The following is a 21,653-nucleotide window of genomic DNA, read 5'->3' as shown; positions in this document are numbered from 1 at the left end:
ACATAGCTGGCACAGGCTGTAAAGTAAGTCATGAAAAGCTGAATCAGATGATGTAATAATATACAGGTCGTCTCATAAACGAAAGTTGAATTTTTTAGTAAGAGTTAAGATACTATATAGATATTTTGGTAAAACTGTCCCTTAATTTTTGCAAATTGACTTAGAGTAATTTAAAAGAACATTAAAAAAGTCAAAAACTTTCCAGTGTCCAATCAACATAAAATTTCCATAATGCAACATTTAAAGAAAAAAAAAGAAGAGAAACCAGGCAGAGACAAACTTTCTAAACTTTTTGATCGTCGATATCGCCTTTTCTAATCTCCGCCTATTTAAAAATTTAAAGCGCTAATTGCGAAAGTATTTGGATTTAAATAATCCATTAATCATAAAGAACGAGAGAGAGCCTGTCTTAGTATAATAAACTATTAAAACTGTGCAATAAATCATCGTTATAAAACGAGGGTTCAAAATATCACTAAAACAAAATAGTGAAGCTTTCTGAGTACAATTTTAAGTGGAAATGGTTGACTTTAAATACCGCAACTATGCCAAGACCCAGACGATATACGAGGCCATAAATAAGCTTCCATTAGCCAAGAAGTATACAAAAGAGCTCACAGAAGAAGCTTAATTTATTTGTATGTCAAGCGTAATCAACATTTTCCTGGAATAAATGTTATTACGAGGAAAACATTTTTAAATTAAGTCTAACTTCTAATCGAACTTTTTTCGTATATAAAGTCAGGAAAACAAGAAAGACTTTGATCTTCTTAAGGATGGAAAGAACAATGAGCATTTGTTTTTTGTCAAATAACGTCATTAATAACGGTCTGTGAAATTATCCATAGCTTCGTCCCAATCAAAATCATGGAAACAAGGAACAAAAACTTGTTTTATGTTCTGACAGTATACAAATTACGGCTACGCCACCAACGGTTTTGAAATGAACCTTTGTTATGCAAAACTACTTAAATTCATAAACGATACTCGAAGAGATAATGGATTGTACTTGGAAAGATGATTTGCCTCAGAATGAGTCGATTATTACATTTTATGAATTACGGAAATGTCCGAACAATAGAGACAAAGCCGAATTGTGCTTATTAGACATATTAGTTTCGATGATTTTGCAGAAATTCTGGTAGAATTAAATGTTTAATCTACTACACTTTAAGCACAACAAACAACAACAGCAAAAGGGTTTGCGCATGAAGCATTGAAGGAATCAATAATTAAATACAAAAATTATACAAGATGACAGTTTAAAATAGGAAAAGTCTGTCAAAAACTGTCACCATGAAAATCTTTAGAAAAATATGAAAAAATTGTCAAAAATTGAAATGACTGTTTTTATCATCTCAAAAACCAATAGTGATGAGCCTCTTTAATAGCAAACTTTTTAGTAATTATTTGGTGACAGGTTTGATTAAATTGTCCGTTAATTAAAATTCAATATAACAACATTGCAACCCTCACAAGTAAAAAGCAAATGTGGGAGAGACTAAAGCCCCCAAGGGCTTATAACCCATGTCATGTTTCAATAACACGTCACTTTTTAGGACTTTGCCAAGGAGATTAGACTTTTTTCGGGTTAAAGAAACTCAATTAAATTTTCATAAGGGTCTCTATATGTATTAGTTTACAAGAACATTATAGGTAGACTAATCTACTGATTTATGTCCTTTTCGACTGGTTTCCCATGTATAATTTACAAATTTTCCAAAATAACAACACGTCAGCCATCAAATCCAGCATTCCAATTTTTGTTAATGAATAATTGATAATAACTGTAAAACTGATTAAATTATCACTTCAGTTTAATGAAATTCAAATAATTTTGTTTTACTAGCAGATTGATTTCAGTTGGATTATTGATCAATTATTATAAATTAGTGGATTTACAGGAAAATGCAGCTGTTAATTTCTCAATTATTCCTACAGAATATATTTTTTAATAAATTTTAAACCAATATACTGAAAAGAAAACAGTATATTAAAACTATATGAAATATTCAATTAAATGAATTAATAAAAATTCAAAAATATTAATAAATGAATATTTCCACTCTATTGTCATACTAGCATGAATTAATAATAAAGCCTCTGTTAGTAATTTAAAATTCAGGATATCAATTTCTATCTATTTTCCGAAATTCTATTGTTATATTTGCTGTATTCTTGTAATTATTAATTTCAACTTGTAAAGTTAAATAAATAATTAGTTTAACCGAGATTGAAACGTACAATTAACTGAACAGATGCTCAGTTTATTTGGTGCAATAAATTAATTCTCATGGGTGGTAAGTTGGGTTGGTTGAATTAATAGTGCACGATGTCCTCTGGCATCTTGCCCATTAGATGACCAACCGTGTTCCTGTTTATCATTCAGCTTTAACAGTATTAAAGCTACTTGGACTTGAGTAGATATAATTCCTGATCTTAACAACTACAAGCAAGTATTCATGTTAAACAGATTGCTCTTTATATAGCATACACTGTGTAAATCTAAATTGCAAGTGCATTTTAGTCAAAACACTTTTTTGGTTTACTTCCATTAATTTATTCATATTTTTATTCGTATTTTTAATTTTAAGTTCAACCAGTCAAATTTGGTCTGAAATGAACTTGGTCACCAAATGCAACTAAAGTGGCAACTATCAAAAACATTTAAGCATTGAAAGAACAAATTTAGCACATTTGTTTGGTTTTGTCAAAATTATTTTCTCGACATTTTATCTTTCCTTACAAACGTAACGGACAACCTCGAAATCTTACAGCTTTAGTATCATTTTGCACTTTAACTACTACTTTATTGGTTAATGAGTTTTCAATTAATTCAGGGTATTGACCACATCACTCAAAGGTCTTTAATTAACTTCTCAGTGATTATTTCCTGTCTGATCCAATTAAATAATTTAATTAGGAAAACCTAGATTAACCATATTTTCTAGAGTTTCAAATAAAAAAACTTTGTTTGTTGCTTGAGTTTGGTGTCTTTTTTGTGCACCAAATGACATATTTTCAAAGTCACTTCCAAAACCGTGTTAGAGCAAAATAAACATTTTCCAGGTTGAAAGTAGACAAAAATGCTAGTTTGAGCTGAGAAACCATTTTAAACTCCTCCTTCCAATCGTGTAGAGTAAAAAATTCTATCTGAAAAATCCTCCATACTTTTTTGTTGTACACCCTGTATACTGAAAGCAAAAACGGCCCTGCAATCTCACGGTGTTAGGTTAAAGAGTTGATTAGGAACATTTCTAGTCTCTTTCAAAAACTGATTTGGTGTAACAAATATTTAAATCATTTGAATCTGAATCATCTGTGGTCTGAAATTTGAAAACGGTTTAAAGGACAGTCAAAGACAAAATTGCCTCTAAAACCCACTTGGAGTAAGAAAATGACTGTTTTAAGCACATTTTTGGAATCCTCATTAAATTTCCTATTCAATACCCTGAAAAAACACTACAAATTTTGGTACAGTCAGGGAGAAAAGCGGTGTCAAAATTTACACTGCCAGAAACACAATATTTGTAATAAGTAATTTACTCGTAACTTAAAAAAAAAACCAAAACAAGTGACATGACTGTTAGAACATGGACAGCCATTGCCAAACCCAAAATTAGAAGTTTGTAAACCAAATACTGAAAAGTACCATTTTAGATGAGAATCAAGTGTCATTTGACAGAATTAAATTTATTAAATTAATACAGTCACATTTGAAACCGTAGAACTTAAAGCAAAATCAGTAAAAACTCTGGTGCTTTTTCTTGAAACATTCAGTATAAACACGTCATGAGACCGTGGATAAGCAATAAATGGGAGTATCACATGACTTTGAAAGGATCTCGTTAAATTGCGTTACCCTCCAGCTATTTATGCGGGCTTTCTGCAGTTGCGAGAACATTTCTACAAACAATTTCAATTTAGGGGTAACATGAAATAAACTCATTAAAGCAGGGTAACAACCAAATAACTGAAAATTCGTTTCATAGCAATATTTTTCAGATAGAAATTCGGTAAAAATTTGAAACCAAAACGTCTATAAACATTATCAACGAAACGGTACAAGGTACGTCACTTTATGAAAGTTCTAATCCAGAAAACTTCCACTCTGTACTGACTGAAATAACAGAATTGAAGAGCGTTCTAATGCCTGAAACGGGCGAAAAATAAGAAAACTACACCGAAATAACACAGATAAAACGATATCTTATATCAAAGTTCCATCTCCGATTCTAAATGACGTGGATCCGGATCGAGTTTCCGACAAACCGGGTTCTGGAAATCCTGAAATCTACCCCGGACCCCCCTCACAAACTGACTGACAAAAGCCAATTTATGTGTATCGCTTACCTAAAGGAGGGCTAAATTTAAAACAGGGAATTTCCAGATTAATTTTCCATTGCTTGGGTTTTTTTCCATTCTCGCACCACCTGGCTATTTGCCACTCATTGAATTTTTTAACGTCCTACAAGTTAATTAATAATTTAGCTTAAATGCAAATTTGAAATTGATTAATACATAACTATCAAACGAATTATTTAATTTGCATATGAAAATACTAGCTTAAGTAAATGTTATTTTATGTTATTATCATAACCTCTGCAAATATTAATTATAATAAATTTTATAATACAGTGTTAGTTAAGAGAACCTTCTGTATAAATTAATGCATAGTTGCCAAACTTGAATTTCTTTTTGCTGTTTTCAAAAATTTTGTAACATCTCTCTGCATTGTAATTTAATTTTTAAATGACTGACAACCCTGTATGTAAATACGTCAGTGAGTAGAGGTATAGAACATTGTCACTGTGTAGTGGGACACCATGTATACAGGGTGATCAAAAGAGGATTTTAAAAGCTACAAATTGGTATATTGCACCACCCTGTAACAGTCAAAGGGAGTGAGTTTTTGATCGTTAAAATGGAAACTGGTAAATTGAGACAGTAGTTTAGTCTAATCTGTCTTTATTAATTAATAAGTCAGGTATTTGACTTTTTCTTTATATACATTATATAGGGTGATCGAAAAAGGATTTTAAAGGCTACAAATTGGTATATTGCACCACCCTGTAACAGTCAAAGGGAGTGAGTTTTTGATCGTTAAAATGGAAACTAGTAAATTGAGACAGTAGTTTAGTCTAATCTGTCTTTATTACTTAATAAGTCAGATATTTGACTTTTTCTTTATAGACATCATATAGGGTGATCAAAAGAGGATTTTAAAAGCTACAAATTGGTATGTTGCACCACCCTGTAACAGTCAAAGGGAGTGAGTTTTTGATCGTTAAAATGGAAACTAGTAAATTGAGACAGTAGTTTACTCGAATCTGTCTTAATTACTTAATAAGTCAGGTATTTGACTTTTTCTTTATAGACATTATATAGGGTGATTAAAAGAGGATTTTAAAAGCTACAAATTGGTATATTGCACCACCCTGTAACAGTCAAAGGAAGTGAGTTTTTGATCGTTAAATGGGAACTACTAAATTGAGACAGTAGTTTAGTCTAATCTGTCTTTATTACCTAATAAGTCAGGTATTTGACTTTTTCTTTATAGACATCATATAGGGTGATCAAAAAAGGATTTTAAAGGCTACAAATTGGTATATTGCACCACCCTGTAACAGTCAAAGGGAGTGAGTTTTTGATCGTTAAAATGGAAACTAGTAAATTGAGACAGTAGTTTAGTCTAATCTGTCTTTATTACTTAATAAGTCAGCTATTTGACTTTTTCAGTAGAGACATTATATAGGGTGATCAAAAGAGGATATTTTAAGGGTCATCTCACCTTCATATATTGTACAACTTTGTAACTATCAGCGAAAACAAGCTTTGAACTGTAAAAGTGGGAACTGTCCAATTCAGGCATTCTTTCACCCCCATTTTTGGGCTTTCCTGTATGTAATTAAAAAAACTGAAATAGCCATCTGATGTAGTTTAAAAAGTTGAATCCAAAAATTAGTACCAAAATATTCCTAATCTTCCTTGGTGTTTTTTCTAATGGATCACCCGGTATATTTAACTATTTTCGGAATGTGCTAGAAATTCTGCAAATATTTTTACAACAAAAAAATGTTTTTTGACAAATCTTGCATATTGAAAAAAAAAATTATAGAGCGGACCATTCATTAATTATAACTCATAACTCTTTCAAATAATTCGTAAAATTGATAGATAATTCTTATATGATTGTTAACAACATCTACATCTATTTCTGAAAAACCAAACACCCTTAAACCTGGATGAAAGGCCTTTAACTAAAATATAATGCACCTAGATCAAAAACAATGTGAAACTTAATTAATTTTAAGTAAAAAATTACTACTTTACAATTTTCTGTTTGTCGATCATATGGACTTAAAAAGTTTATAGTAATTAAACGTCTCAAACTCTCTCCGTTAATCATTAAAAAGCAATTATCGCCCAGAAACTTCCCACATATATTAAGTGAGACGGGGTCGCCCTCAAATCCTGAAAACTTGCCTTCATTTAAAATTAAAGCCATGAAAAATGCGAGGCAAATTTTAAATCTTCCAAGACAGCAACACGAAAACAGAGTGACGCGAATGCACCCGTTAATTTATCAGGGAAACAACTCGATTACGAACTTTCTATAGGGAACCGTCATGTTGGAACTTGTAAAGTAGACTCGCTACTGTTTTGCAAATAATTCTGAAACGAGACGAGGCTCTATTGTGTTTTATGCAAATCGGGCGGATCTAAATAGGAGACAAACGTATGAAACAATAGTTTACACAAATTTATCAAGATTAAATCTTAATCCGCGAAATTTGCATCGGGTCGAACCCGAGCGCGACGAAATAGCATAATAATTGGTTATTCTGGGGTTGTTTTGCATAGATATTAACCGAAATACATTGGAAAAACTTTGCATACTCATGCAAAATACCGAATATTGCTAGGGTCATACATAAAACACACTAATTTGGCTAAACAATAATCAGATACATAAAGCGTTTCAAATTATTTAAGGAATGGCATTCTAATCGAATTTTCCCTAAACTAACCGCAACCCCTGAATTACGGTAATTCATTCCAGTCCTGACGGATACATTTAACAATTAACATGGAAATGGGGAGCTTTCAGGGTTTCAGGAAACGAGCGCTGGTTAGGATTTAATAAAATATCACAGTTTACTTAAAACGTGGAAACAACACAAAAGTTAATAAAGCTATACACACTTTCTATACAAGCTTTTCGGTCGGTCATCTAAACGATAAAACGTATAGTGCATGCTCATACATGCAGTCCATTGTGCAGTTGTTGAGCGCCATTTTGTAGGATTTTAAATTTTGTGCTAAAGCGGAAAATGCTGAAATTCAGTCGGCTAAGCAATTTCAATGAGCGTGCAACGTGGATTTTATCAAGTTAACATCAAAATATGTTAAGATTTTTATTAGAGGAAATTCTGGTTGTGTGTAAGTAAACAACCACCTGTCAAACCAAATATGTATATTTTTACCATATTTCAGAAAGAATTAATATAGTGGTAATTACTATATAAATCAGACTATTTTCAGTAAACTGACCAAGTTTAGCCTAAAACAGAAAACTTGACGGACATTCAGAAATAATACGAAAAATTTGGAAAATTTTGGAATTTTGTCAATCAGTCAATGGGTGTCGTTCATTTAAAATATTCTGCAGATAGCAGTACTTTCAGTTTTTGTAGTAATGATAAGTACTCTACCAAAATAGAACACTCTGTATAATAATATTAAACTTTGTGATTTCTAAATAGATTAACTAACCCAAATAAATTTCTAACTTTTGACCGTTTGTGCAGGAAAAAAATGGTAAAACATGTACAGGGTGATTGGTTATATTTAACTCAATAGCTTACACCGTTACTTTTGATCCGATAGCATAGCTTTTGGAATTTTTCTTGACACATGTATTACTCGTTTGATGTTTGCAACCTGCAATTAATTATTATTCTAGAAGAATTTCTAACGACTTTAAACTCATTTAAAGGATGATTAAACAGGATAACTTGTATGTCATCCAGTATCGGTTTAGCGGTTAAGGTTATAGTTCAAGTAACTTTTCCAATTAAAGTTGATAAACCACGTGCAGAACTTCCGACAGCCTTAAACTCATCAAATACAGTTAATCTCGGACATATTCTAACCCCCGATTGCACTAAAAGCATTTTTGAACACTAATCACTGATTAACTTCATCCACTTTGACTTTGACATTAGTTTAGAACTTAGGGCGCTATAAGGTCACAGTCAAAACGTGATTTAAATTAATCAATGATTAGTGTCCAGAAAACGTTACGCTGTATATCTTTCAAAAGTTACTATTGAAAAGTGAATGATAGTTACTGGTTACTAAATTGCCAAGTAGATGTGTTTCTTGGAGGAACCACACAGGCTTTACAGCTCCATGGAGGCAAATTTTACAGTTTTGACATTAAAAGAGATACTTTTATACTTTTCTTGAGTCACGTGACAGTTGTCATGTCGAAACCCGTTCAGCAGTGACCTAAAACTATAAATTTCGAAATAGTTGCTAACTGGCGGAATTGCACTGTAAGTTGTGTTTACAGCTCCATAGACCCAAATTTGACACTTAAGATGTTAAAAGACGCTTTAATACGTTGATTGCGTCACGTGACAGCTGTCATAACTGTCAAAAGTCACTCACTAGTGACTTGAAAGTGTGAAATGCCAAATAGATGTGTTTCTTTGTGGAATTGCACTGTAAGTTGTGTTTAAAGCTCCATGGAGCCAAATTTCACAGCTGGGACGTTAAGAAACTCTTTAATACGTTGCTCGTGTCACGTGACAGCTGTCATAACTGTCAAAACCTACTCACCAGTGACCTGAAAGTATAAAATGCCAAATAGATGTGTTTCTTTGTGGAATTGCACTGTAAGTTGTTTTTACAGCTCCATGGAGCCAAATTTGACAGTTATAACGTTAAGAGAAGCTTTAATATGTTCCTCGCGTCACGTGACAGCTGTCAAAACTCACTCACCAGTGACTTGAAAGTATAAAATGCCAAATAGATGTGTTTCTTTGTGGAATTGCACTGTAAGTTGTTTTTACAGCTCCATGGAGCCAAATTTGGCAGTTAAGACGTTAAGAGATGCTTTAATAAGTTGCTTCCATCACGTGACAGCTGTCGTAACTGTCAAAACTCACTCACCAGTGACTTGAAAGTATAAAATGCCAAATAGATGTGTTTCTTTGTAGAATTGCACTGTAAATGGTGTTTACAGCTCCAGGGAGCCAAATTTGGCAGTTAAGACGTTAAGAGACGCTTTAATACGTTGCTTCCGTCACGTGACAGCTGTCATAACTGTCAAAACTCACTTACCAGTGACTTGAAAGTATAAAATGCCAAATAGATGTGTTTATTTGAGGAATTGCACTTAAGTTGTGTTTGCAGCTCTATGGAGCCAAATTTGGCACTTAAGACGTTAAGAGACGCTTTAATACGTTGCTTGCGTCACGTGACAGCTCTCATAACTGTCAAAACTTACTAACCAGTGACCTGAAAGTATAAAATGCCAAATAGATGAGTTTGTTTGAGGAATTGCGCTCTATGTTGTGTTTACAGCTCCATGAAGCCAAGTTTTGGAGTCGAGATGCTTTAATACGTTGCTTGGGTCACGTGACAGCTGTCATAACTGTCAAAACTCACAGTAACCAGTGACCTGAAAGTATAAAATGCCAAATAGATGTGTTTCTTTGAGGAATTGCACTGTAACTTGTGTTTACAGCTCCATGGAGCCAAACTTGACAGTTAAGACGTTAAGAGACGCTTTAATATGTTTCTCGCGTCACGTGACAGCTGTCATAACTGTCAAACCTCACTTACCAGTGACTTGAAAGTATAAAATATATATCAAGTGTCACCTCACTATAAGCCACGCTGTCAAGTGTCATAACTGTCAAATCTAACGTCATTTAACGTCACAACTTCCAAATTTAATACGGAGTCACGAATAACAATTGATTCATCAATGAGACCTGACTATTTGCAGTTTCACGGCACTATTTAATAAGTTTTGACAGTTGTCAGGTGACTATAAGCCTGTCATTAAACGTCATAGCTAGTTGAGTACGTGGTTCACGTTATTCCAACCACACGAATTAAATATTTCTCCTGAGCTTTTCGACGTTGCCAAAATGACTTGAATCAAGAGTCTTGACTCTGGCAACGTTGATTTTAGTGAATTTATCCGGATATGAATGTACCGGCTTTTAATAATTTGTTAATAAAAATGTATTCCACAAAATAATATGCTGTTTTTTGAATTTATTTGCGCAAATTAAATTTAAAAACAATGCTTCAGACGTCATGTTTTGATTGTGGTAAAAAGCATTTATTAACAACTAAAAAATAAAAAGAAACGTAATAGTCTCGTTAAATTGCTGACAATTAAACGAAGAAGAAATTCTTCGTGAAGAAAATTACCTTGGGCCCTCTCTAATCCATCAGTTCGTTCCACTGCTTGCCCCACTAAGCGTTTTGCCATCACATTAAAAAAAACCTTATGGTTGTCTGAGAGCCGAAAATAAATACGTTCCTTTCTAGTTGAAGAACAGCTGTCCGATGTTTCGAGAAAAAATAAACATCCTTGATTGTCATTAGAGAGTGACAGAGGCTCAAAGACGTGCGATCTCACAGTAAACAAGACTTAAGACAACGAGAAGATTTAAAAAAAAAACAAAAAGCAATTTAGGACATAATTTGATAGAAAGAAAACTATCAAATTTGACAAAACCCTATAAATGAATTCCCTATGACCTAGTAAACAAAATATTATTATGTAAAAATCTGCTGGAACACTTTTATAACAAAAAAACACTTAAAAGTTTCAAACAAATATTAAAACAATTACCTCAATTAAGTACCTACAAAAATGGAAAGCCTGAGAATTAACTAAGGGCACCTGAAGGAAAGAAATTAAATCGAGAGAGGGAAAGAAATTGCTGTTTTATTTGAGGAATAATTCATGACGTCCTCTCGGTTATGTCTTTAAGTTTATTCTAATTTTTTTTTTGTAAAGAATGAAGCTTTTTCTTCTGTACTATAACTCCAAAAAGTAATATTAAGGCCTTTTTAATTAACTATGGGATAATAATGCTCAAAATTACCTCAATGAGACGATTCTTGAGGCATTATACTGGACAACAATAGCCTCCTTAACTCAAGCGAATTTGCTAACAATAGGACTGTAAGGCATAATAATCGCATAATTGGTTGATTGATGTCTTCTTGAAACCCAATTAAATGCAATAATGTTTTTTTCTAGAATGTGAAGGTTACTTAACTGTAGGTTAATTTTGAAGAGCATATATCAATATGACCTCAATAATATTACCCGTAGTTAACAAACTGCATTTGATGCTTTCAGCAAAGTAAATAATGTTAGAACTCTAAATCTGATTTTGTAGGTAATATATGTGAATATGGCTTAGACCAAAATCGGTTATCGAAAGTTTAATGGGTTGTTGGGCTTTGTGCTTTTAATTTTTATTGTTTGTTATATTTTTAATGCGGATTCTGTAATATCCGGTATAAAAACAACCCAAAAGTCAGTTCAGTAGGTGAAATATCACAAAATTATTATAGAAACATAACGAAAGGAAATATTTAAAAAACAAGACAATATTGGTAAAGTCAAAACCAAGGCAAATGGCAATAACGTCATCATCTGTGTTGACGTAATAATCTAGACTAATTCGTATTTCGATGATCGATAACCTAACCTAAAAAAACATGTCTAAACAGACTTTCACCATAAAAATGTTGCCAAATTATATATTTACCAATAAAAATAAAGCTGTTTAATTTCATCACTTGATTTATGATTGAAAATTGAAAATATTTTTATTCACCGAGAGTACGACATAAATGAGTAGAAAGCTGTACAGAAGTTGTCCTGGACCTAAGCACAATATATTTATTCTTTAAACTGTGACATAAGTTAGTTTCAATGTAACGGCGTACAGGATGACGTAATCGCCAACTACAGTAGATTTACTGTAGTGACAATGAAACTACTGATATTATGGTGCAAGATATTTCCAAATAATTCAGAGTATATCAAACTAGTTTACATAATTTTTTATTCTGAAAAAACCATATACAAAATTTAATAAATATTGCAAATCAAACCATAAAAATTGAAAACTTTCAAAGATTCATATGACAATATTGTATTTTTTTCTTCCATTTTGAGTAAGAATTTTATTAACTAGAAACATTTTTTTTACAATAATAAGAATAACATAAGAAATATGTAGATGATGTGCATTTTGTCTATGTAAAAAAGTTTAGATCAAATTAGTATGAAAGTAGTTTATAGCCTTATGGGATTTAAACAAAATACGACTTTATTGGCATCAAAAACCTTTAATTAACCTTTTAAATGTTTGATTTAAAATATTCATAAAGCAATTTTTTGTGAATTAGATTTCCATTATACATTTGTTTCCTTATTGGGAAAAAAGTGTACATAATTTATAATTAAGAGCCAAATTTACATGAAAATCATTTCCAGCCTGATGGGGTTTACCATAAGCATTGAGAATTATTATTATAAGCAAAATTCGAATTTAGTAGCATTCAACAATTATTACTGCTTTAATAAACCCTGAACAAACCTCTTAATTACTTAACTTAGTTTATATGGCAACCTTATAGAATTAGACTTTGTTTCTTTATTTTAAAACAATGTAAACCACAAGAAATAAGCGAAGAAAGAATGAAAATTAGAATCTGATATTAATTAAGATCAATAAAAATATACATCAGTTATGTCTATCAGTTAATAATTATGAATAAACACTCACGTAGAAAATCTTACTTTGCAATAAACAAAAAGTAAATAAAATTGAAAAACGGTAAGAAATTAAGAAGAAGACAAAAATTATTGGAACGCGGTGAAATAAGTGGCAAAAATAATAAGAGAAACCTGAGAAAATGCTTAAAACCAGACAAATATGGATAATCAAGAAGGAAAATTTTGTACAAAATTTTGACAACCGCACTTTTAAAGGTTTTTATGTGTATCATTTTCTACAATACTTATAGTATATTTTTGAAACTGAAGAAAAAATTGACTTAATAAGTAACTTCAAAGAAATTCAAATTTGATTCACACTGTACTGTAATTTCAAAATTTTTTAGAATATGATTGTTGATGATGTAAAAATTCTGGACCACCTTCGATGTCAGTTCATGTAATTTTAATGAAACTATTCGTTCACCCAAATTAAACGGCAATTAAAAGTGAATTAATCACAATATCGTTGTAAGTAGAATAAATTACCGTAACATGACAAAAATCACATACCAGAGTGTTGGAAAACTGGTGATTAATAAAATCCTTTTTAATTAACAACAATTAGTCTAGTAAAACTACAACAAACAACACAACAATCCGAGCACCACAATTTAACAAAAAAATATTTGAACTACATCACTATAGGAAAAAGTGAGTGATTGGCGCGTGTTTACGCGGACGATTCCTCATGATGGCTTACGCCGAAACCCTGCCCGAACCGCGACCGATCAAAGACTGAAACTCCGCTGCTGCATTTTGAGGGGGATGCTGAAAACGACGACCGATCGTCTTTGTCGGGACTCTGGATGGGATTTCTGGATGCGAATGACGGGCCAGTTTTAGAGAAAGTCGACTCGATCCTTGGATAAAAAGGAGAGACGACGGCCTGCGACCGTTTTGTATTGAATAAGGTCATTACCTCTCGGCTTCTCTGCCAGTTTTTTTTTGTGGTTTAATTAGACGTCGCGGGAAATTAGCGCGGATTTTAATTAACGGCTTTAATCGTTCGCGAACTGTTCGAAATGGGTCTCGGATGGAGGAACAAAATGAGGTTTGCAGTTATTTGAAGAGTTTTGGCCTCGAATTTGTCACATTAATTTCAAGGATATCTGTGAATACTTCTCAGATGTCAAAGAACGTCTTTTTTCACTCACTTTAGTAACTAGTTCAGATTTTGAATGTACAGTGTGTCCCAAACTGGTTTTACATTAATTGGGGATATTGGGATCCTGGTGACCATAACGGCTACAGAGTCCCCAGACAGAGTTTCCTAGAGATGAGGAAAGTTTTCTGTCTCCGTTTTCTGGTAAGTAGAAAAAAAAATCTTTTGTCATCTCATCTATTGGTTTTTGAGATATGGATGATAACTTTGTAAATAGTTATAGCCGCCATATTAGATTTTTGCTTGTTGATGGTATTATTTAGTTTCTAAAGGGCAAAAATACTTTTTTAAAACAAATCAGTATCTTTTGGTTATATCTCTATCTATATTTATCTGTGAATGATACTTTTCAGACCCTAAAACAACTTTTTCACGTGGAAAATCTTGAAAATTACATTCAAATCGACGTTGCCAAAGCGAAGATTCAAACATTCCGTCATTTTGGCAACGTCAAAATGCATTTACTATTCGTAACTCTGTGGAATTAAATTTTACAGTTGTGACTATAAGTAATAGTTTAAAATGTCAAATTTGACAGTTATGACACTTCACTGCGTGGCTTATAGTCAGGCGACACTTGATATAACTATTAAAACTCAATCAGCAGTGAGATAAAACTCATCAAATGCAAAACAATTGTACCTTATACCTATTTACACCTCAATAAAGCCCCAAATTTGACATTTGAAAGGCTAAGTGACACTTCTATATGTCTTTAACGTCTCCTGACAGCTGTCAACTGTAAAAACTGATTCAGTGCAAACATACAACTGGAATACGCAGATTAGTTGTATTTTCTTGATAACTAGCATTGCAAGTTGTATTTACAGCTCCATAGAGTTCAATTTAACAGTGTGAGATTAATAGACACTTTTTTACGTCACCTGACATCTGTCAAAAGTCACGCAGCTCTGACGCAAAATTATCAATCCAAAATAGTTCTACCGCGTCGATAAATGACACTATACATTGCATTTATAGTTCTATAGAGCAAAATATGACAGTTGTGGCTTTAATGTCTGTTTTCCCAACATTGGCTAAGTTGAGTTTAAGGACAGATAAGTTTAGTTTAGACTGTTATTTATATTTATTTATACACCTGATTTGTCACATTCAAACCTCAACTTAGCCTAAGTTGTACTTGAAATCGACTTTGAAGTGTCGGGGAAACGAGCATAAACAAGCAGAACTGACAAATTTGGCTCCATGGAACCGTAAACACAACTTACAAAGCAATTCCTCAAAGAAACACATCTATCTGGCATTTTATACTTTCAAGTCACTGGTAAGTGAGTTTTGACAGTTATGACAGCTGTCACGTGACGCAAGCAACGTATTAAAGTGTTCCTTAACGTCCCAACTGTAAAATTTGTCTCCAAGGAGCTTTAAACACAACTTACAGTGCAATTCCTCTAAGAAACACATCTTTTTCACATTATATACTTTCAGGTCACTGGTGAGTGAGTTTTAACAGTTATGACAGCTGTCATGTGACGCAAGCAACATATTAAAGTGTTTCTTAACGTCAGATCTGACAAATTTGGCTCCATAGAACTGTAAACAGAACTTACAATGCAATTCCTCAAAGAAACACATCTATTTCACATTTTATACTTTCAGGTCACTGGTAAGTTTTGACAGCTGTCAGGTGACGTAAGAAAAGTATAAAACTATTCTTTAACGTCAGAACTGTCAGATTTGGCTCCATAAAGCTGTAAAGAGAAACAATAGTGTAGTTACTCTAAGAAACACATCTACTTGTCATTTTATAATTTCAATTTTTTTTTCCACTTCATTGTCTGAGTTTTTGTTTTTGATGAGCACTTTTGTTTTTAAATCTCTTGAATTCCCCTAAAATAGCGTAAATTAATATACAAAAATAAGATTCTCAGAATTTTCCATCTCTATTATATTATTATCATCTAGGTATACCTATCAAAACCTTGAAAACTTCTAAATGGTCATATTAACCCAATTGATTTCATAAAAACGTGAAAACTACCTTACAAAACATCAGTAATGCAGTTTTCATTCCTCAGGAACCAACTGGATGCCTTATCGGCTAAAAACACTTACTTTCTGGAACTGCTTCAGTCAGTTTCTTCTGACATATTTCTTCCATTTCTGGAAAATGGTTTTTATACTACTGTTTAATAAAATACTTCTAGTTTTGAATAGTTAATAACACCCTTACCTACCCGTGAGTAATAAGTCATTTCTATTCATTCTGTCACATGCAAAACCAAGCTTTAGCTTTAATTCGGTCTAAAGTACAACGGTGCAAATGGGGGGGTTAAAGATAATAACAGACTCTCATAAAACGATTAAGTTTTGTTTCTGCAACTACCCCCTTATCCCCATATAATTTCTGAGTAAAGAAAAAAGGAACCCTATAATCTTCTATGATCTCCCAAAACGTCCATTTCACTCAATCAACGTTATCTTCATGCGTTCTCTAAAAAAAACCCTCTAAGGTCATTTAAGCGCCCTTATATGCGTTGAGCCACCCTTATTTATCGGCCCCGTTAAACCTTAAGACGGATCTAAATAAATTCTTTGCTTGCGTGATAAAACAAAGATTGGGGGATTATAAATTGAGCGGAATTAATGTAGGAGTATGCCCGAAAAAGCCCTTAGAGTGTTGTCATTGAAAGATATACCACACATTCGTCGGATTATTAGGGAAAGCTCAATAAAAGCTTGAGATAAAAAAAGAATTATAGCTGTTTGGACTTAGGGCCGTCAAATTTGCGGTATAACATTGGGTAAATCTGGAATTTTGTTGTTGTGTGCATGTCTAAAATTATTGTATAAGCGGCTGCGAATTGTATACCGCATATAGCGGCAACTATAGCTATATCTGAAATTTAAATTACGCAATTTGCCTTTTCAGCAAATGGAGATGAGGGTGCAGAATTCCGCATTAAACACGCCAGAATGTATAGTGTGTTGGGTTTGTCGTTTAACAACGTTGCATACTGCTATATGGAATAAATTCTTCCTTTTTGCGTATTAATGCACGTTTATCACTGCGGATGGAGCAATAAAACTTGCTTTCAAGTAATAAATGCTTCAAAAGTTTTTTTGCATTATCATGCCACCATTTCTTAAAAACACACAAAACAGGTTAGTTATTGCGATTTTAGCTAGATTTTGGAAAAAGGCAACGTTGACTAAATTTGAACTGAAACTTTAGTTTAATTTGGTTCATATTTTAATAATTCATATTTTATAACAGTTTAATTCAACCGAATATATTTTGCTGAATAATTGGTGAACCATTTTTAAAAAATGTTCAACAAAACATTGATCAACTAAAGAGTGATTTTTGTTGACTTTCTAGAACACAAAAAGTTCGTCAAATTTCATTTGTAGGTTAGGTTAGGTCCCATTTGTTATACATAAAGTATGGAATGAATTCATTACTTTTTAAAACGGCACCTTTCCTTGAAAATTCCTGATATACGTCTACAATTTGGTAAAATTTTCATTACATCCGGAGATATCCGACAAAAACCGAAAAAATCTAATTTCTTTTTTACTCAAATAGTTTTTTGACATATTAAAGCGGATGAACGAGAAAGAAAAAATTAAACCATCAATCCTTTTCTGATTCGACGATTAACTAACTCTCATCTTCATGAGTAATAGCTAACATTACGTGCTCGTTAAATAATAAACTATTGATTTCACGTAATTCCAATTCTGGAAAGCGCAGAAACCATTGACGTTAAATAGCGATCTGATAGGAGAACGACTTCATAAATTTTTATATAGATAATTCCCATAAAACAATAAGACCCAGCGGGCTATAAATTGCTTATAATTCACTCGGAAATTAATCGGCGATAAAGTTGAAGCGCCTGGAAAACTATCAGCTATTAAGCACACATCCAGTCTGGTAGGGGCTTTATATGAGCAAATTCCCATGCAGAGGTACGTTATTAAATCGACTATTACGGCAAAAAGGAGACAGTAAAAGGTAGGAAATTTCACGTAAACCGTCCAAACTGGTGGGTAGTAATGGAATTTAAACCTGTAATCGTGTGTAATACTGTATGTCATTGATTCTGACTGGAAAGCGTGTGACTAACTGAGAAAATTCCCATTAAACAACGTTAGTCAGTAAAGATACATTAACAGCAACTGGCAAGGCGTTACTTTTGAAAGTGTTAAATCGACGTGTATCCATAAACACGGTTCATTTGAACCAGTTAATCTCGTAAAACTTTTATTAGCCATTTACCGAACTAGTCTAGTTGGGTATTCTGGATATATACCAAAACTTTCCACACAGGAATTGAAATAAAACTGAATATTCTGACTTTTAGTTTAAAATATTATCAGTTAAACTGGATTAGTTAAAATTAATTTGCTTTACCTACGATAGTAACTGAAAATACACTGTTGGTGGTACGAATAAAAAATGTGTAGGAATGTACAAAATCTATTTGAATCTGTTTTTAATAAAATATTATCCATGGACTGACAGATGCAACGTTTCAGAGGAAAAGGTTAGTTTATGCATAGGTAAGTATAATGCGCAGCTAGAAATTGTATTAACTTTTATGAACGTAAAGATATAATACAAACGCAATTTTTGAAATGTGTTTCTGCTTGTTGGCTTTATCAGGCATGTAACCAATCAGAAACCAACTGACATGCACGTGGTAAAACAAACATGGATATCACATACGACCAACAACTTTACAATTGTGGAAGAAACACGTGTCGCCCAGTTATCATATTCGATTTTTCCTGCTGCACTTTTTTTGCGAAATTACCCATTAAACCACTTTCGTATAATTTTCAATATCTTGTCAAACTCCAAATTGCCAATTTTGCCATATTTCAACCAACTCTTACCTCATACCGTTTTTCCCATACTTGCACACCAGTTTGTGACACCCTGTATAAACAACATTGTTTTGTTACAGGGTGATAAAATTTAAATATATAATTTGCAATTTTTCAAAATTTCTGAACAAATTTGAACGAAAAACTCAGGTTATGTTAGTAAGAGAAAAAGAGAAAGGATGTGAGGGGGGTAGAAGATACCAGGCAAGGTCCTATAATCATGAGTAAAGACTCTTAAAAGAATTTCGATATACAGGGTGGTCCAGTTTTAAGTGTCAATAATTCACCATTCGATAGCCAATCAAAAAATAAGTTGACTTGCATTATGTAATTTTTCTGAAAAACGTTTCCTAAGGAACTTCAAATTCCTTCAAATTTCAATTTAAAAAATCGTTTTATAGTGTAAAACTGAACATTCAAGACTTGTGAGAGTCCAAATTTATACCGAATAGTCTAAAAACTTGCTATTTACTACTAAGAATAGTTTTATAATTTGTTTTCTCAAACTGCCATCCTGGTCGAGTGTCTGAAACTGGATTTCAAGAACTAAAAACAGTCCGGAAATCAAGACAAAGATTGTATTGTGCACGAAACTCATTTTTTACTTCTAAAGATAATCTAAAAGTTGACTTTTAAAGCTAGAACTGACTTTACTAGGACTAAAGAGAGTCCAAAAGTCTATTTTCAGGACTTCAATTGGTGTACAACTCAATTTTCTGGACTGGAACAAGTCTAGAAGTAAATTAAATTTTCGGACTATTTCATTTCTAAAAATTAGTTCTCAAGACTAATATCGTAGCATTTGATACCAAAATTTTTTACTTTTATTACTGAAGAAACTTGACTTTTGGAAAAAGTCTTAAACTCGATTTTTCAGTCTTAAAAAGCACTAAAAACAGTCTAAATTTCTTAAAGATGCTACAATTTATTGCACCTATGATGAGTGTAGAAGTCAATTTAATACTGAAGAAGCTTGAAATAACATTTTCAAGACTGTGGACAGTGTACAAATTGGCTTTTAGACCTGATAAGTCAAAAACTTTGTAAAGATAGTCTTGAAGCTCGATTTGAGACACTGAAAACAGCCTTAAAGCACTAAAAACAATCTAGATTTTTAAGAAAAACTCAATTTTTCGATTGAATAGTGACAAAGCTCGGAATGCCATTTTAAGTCTATGAAGAATGTGAAAATTGTTTTTAAGCTTTCTGTGTCAATAACTTGGTAAAGATAGTCTTGAAACTCGATTTTCCAAGCTGAAAGCAGTTTTGAAACACTAAAAATAGTCCAGAATTCTAAAAAAATTAAAAGCAAAGTAAAAAGCAACAAAAATTAGTTTTCAAGACAATTTTCATGAATCTAATGTCAATGTCCTCTATCTAATACTATTTTCAAAACTAAAATATTGAAATTTGCCTTAAAATTATGATAACTTACTTCAAATGCAAATATTAAGCTTCTGATGTTACTTTTCATTGGTTCATAGTCACTTTTTGGTGTTCTAGTCAATTTTTAAGGTTTAAATGTATGAATTTGTAGTCAAAAATTCTAGAAAAAGTAGTTTTTATGTCTACAAGTATAAATCAATTTTCAATATTAAAGTCTCTCAATTTCCATGAAAACTGGTTACAACACAATTTTTAAGCTTCTGAAATCAATTTTTATCTTTTCTCAGTCAATTTTCAAAACTAGTCTTTCACTTTGCCTGGAAACTATGAAAACTAGCTACAATTAAATTTTTTAAGCTTCTTAAGTGAATTTTCTGATTCCAAGACAATTTTTAAGTTGGGTTGGGTTAGTTTTGGGTTTTTGAAAGTAATAACTGAATTATATCGTAAAGGAAGTTTCAAATCAGAATTTTATAGGAGATAATTAAACAATGAAATTAAAAAAAAACACGTAATTTTTGAAAAATATCTAGAGACCTAGAAGGCAAAAACATTAAAACCATCTTCCTGTATCTAGGCTACTGGAGAATTTTGGCAAACGTCATTCATAATGAGTGTTCCAAATTTGATCAAAATTGCTCCAACGGTTTGACAATTATGACAAAAAACTGATTTTTTAAACAGAAATTTGAAGGACTGTATTTTACTTAGAATACATTTTTCAGAAAAATGACATAATGCCTGTCATTTTATTTTTTAATTGGCTATGGATTGGTGAATTATTGACATTTAAAACTGGACCACCCTGTATGTCAAACAGAAAAAAGTTAAAAATAAAATGAGTGAACGAGTAATAAAAGAAATGACGTAAAAAGTTTGGTTTGAATAGTGATGGTAAGAACAGTGAACGATGAAGAGTAGGAGAAGAAGGTAAAGCATGTTAGGGAGGAAAGGGTAAGAACAAAAAGGAAGATAAGATGTGAGAGAGTGGATTGATCGATATGAAAAGCTGAAAACGCATGGGACACTAAATAAAAAAGATGGTAAAAAGTGAATAGAGGTGAAGTGAAACTCACTATTTTATAAAGTTATTTCTTAAAAACAAAGCAAAAATTTCTAAAGTTCTAGTTTTGATAATCTAGTGAACACAATGTTCAATTAACTTCATACCAAGTTTAGTCCTACTTTAGGGATATTAAAGGAATTCAAATTAGTATTGCTGTCAACTGCTTATTATCAAAATGAACCAATAAACCCACCAGACCCTCCGATTCGCCGTTATTAACATTTGGTGGTTTTAACGCGGAAACTAAAGGCAATTAGCACTTAATATTCAATTACACCTCAACCCTATCCAAGCTAATTATAATCGAAATCTAATAGTGCCCTGGATTTGTCTTAATATAATCCTGACCC

The 21,653-nt window shown here is 32.3% G+C and overlaps 1 protein-coding gene across 4 annotated transcripts in view; it reads right to left on the bottom strand.

The window, feature by feature from the left end:
• The window catches only part of Grip (Glutamate receptor interacting protein), a 121,662-nt gene extending 108,027 nt beyond the window's left edge, over nucleotides 1-13,635 (bottom strand). For 2 of the 4 annotated variants that reach the window (XM_081984989.1, XM_081984995.1), the window contains exon 1: nucleotides 13,343-13,634. The gene's annotated coding sequence lies outside the window, so the exon portion shown is untranslated. Of the gene's footprint in view, nucleotides 1-13,342 lie in introns of all 4 variants that reach the window. The other 2 variants (XM_081984990.1, XM_081984994.1) reach the window with 2 other exon arrangements.
• Nucleotides 13,636-21,653: the final 8,018 nt, after the last annotated feature.

Source organism: Ips typographus, linkage group LG8 (genome assembly GCF_016097725.1).
Source record: "Ips typographus isolate SLU linkage group LG8, UJ_Ityp_2.0, whole genome shotgun sequence".
NCBI lineage: Eukaryota > Metazoa > Arthropoda > Insecta > Coleoptera > Curculionidae > Ips > Ips typographus.
The sequence above is the reverse complement of the archived record's forward strand: the minus strand, read 5'-3'. Positions and strand labels throughout refer to the sequence as shown.